This window comes from Gracilinanus agilis, chromosome X, assembly GCF_016433145.1.
Source record: "Gracilinanus agilis isolate LMUSP501 chromosome X, AgileGrace, whole genome shotgun sequence".
Classification (NCBI taxonomy): Eukaryota; Metazoa; Chordata; class Mammalia; order Didelphimorphia; family Didelphidae; genus Gracilinanus; species Gracilinanus agilis.
In genome coordinates, this window is record NC_058136.1 from 4,958,283 (window position 1) to 4,959,308 (window position 1,026).

The window sequence follows — 1,026 nt, forward strand, 5'->3', positions numbered from 1 at the left end:
GGGGGGGGGGGGCGTCTCGCGGGGGGAGCGGCGATCAAGGGCCGCAGGTGCCCGTTCAATGCTGTGTGTGGCGCTGGCTGGGCGGCGGGTGGGTGTGTGCTCACGTGCGTCAGTCTGGTTACCTCAGGGTCGGGGCCTGAGATTTTTCTGCCTTGCATGCTCAATCGTCCGATCCCCAGGGGGCGTGGGCCTCTGGGCGGATTGGTAACTTTCGGGGGCTTGGATGCCTATCCGCGCGTGAGTCGCGAGTGGAAATAGGCCAGGAGAGGTCCGCGTTGCATAAGCCCTTTTTGAGCTCTGCTACTCTGGCCGGGCCCGGCTCCCGGCCCCTCCTCTTCTTGGGGCCGGGTTGTGTAACGGGTGAGGTAACTGAAGTGGGCCAGGGTGGAAACCATCCTTGGGATGGAGGGAAAAGAGATGGGAGCCGGCGCCGATCGTCCGACTGGCTTGTGAGTCAGGGTCGCTGTTTGTGATAAAGTGCGATTCTTCAGGTCGAAAGGGCAGCTTTTGCCTCCCCCCATCCCCTTACGGGGCCTGATCGATTCTCCCTTGCTGTCAATCGTCTAGGCCTGCCGGCCTCCTTGTTTAATCGAGCCCAGGTCAGGCAGTTGGTGATAGTCGGCTCGGAGTTATGTGTTTGCTTGGACGGGGTCATGAGGGGCTCCTAGGGTGAGCCTTTGGAACCCCCTTGGCCATTTGGGAGAGTGTTATGGTTTCTGATCCTGTAGCCCCTTTTCCCCCTCCGTTTCCTTGCGATCATTGTAACCCCCAAGGATCCCTCCAGCACTGGTATGTGGCAGGGGTGGAGCAGAGGCAATTTGGGGGGGGGATTGAGCCTGAATTCACCCAGTGTCCAGGGGATGTGTGAAATCCCCCTCGATGGTTGTGGCACTTGGCATAGTGGTGACTGGAAGGGGTATGAGGTTGGCACAGACAAGTGGAAATAGGGAAGATTGGAACTACTTGTTGACTGCCATCACAGGCCTGCAACAGGTATAAGCAGGGGCATGGCATCCAATTTGCAAA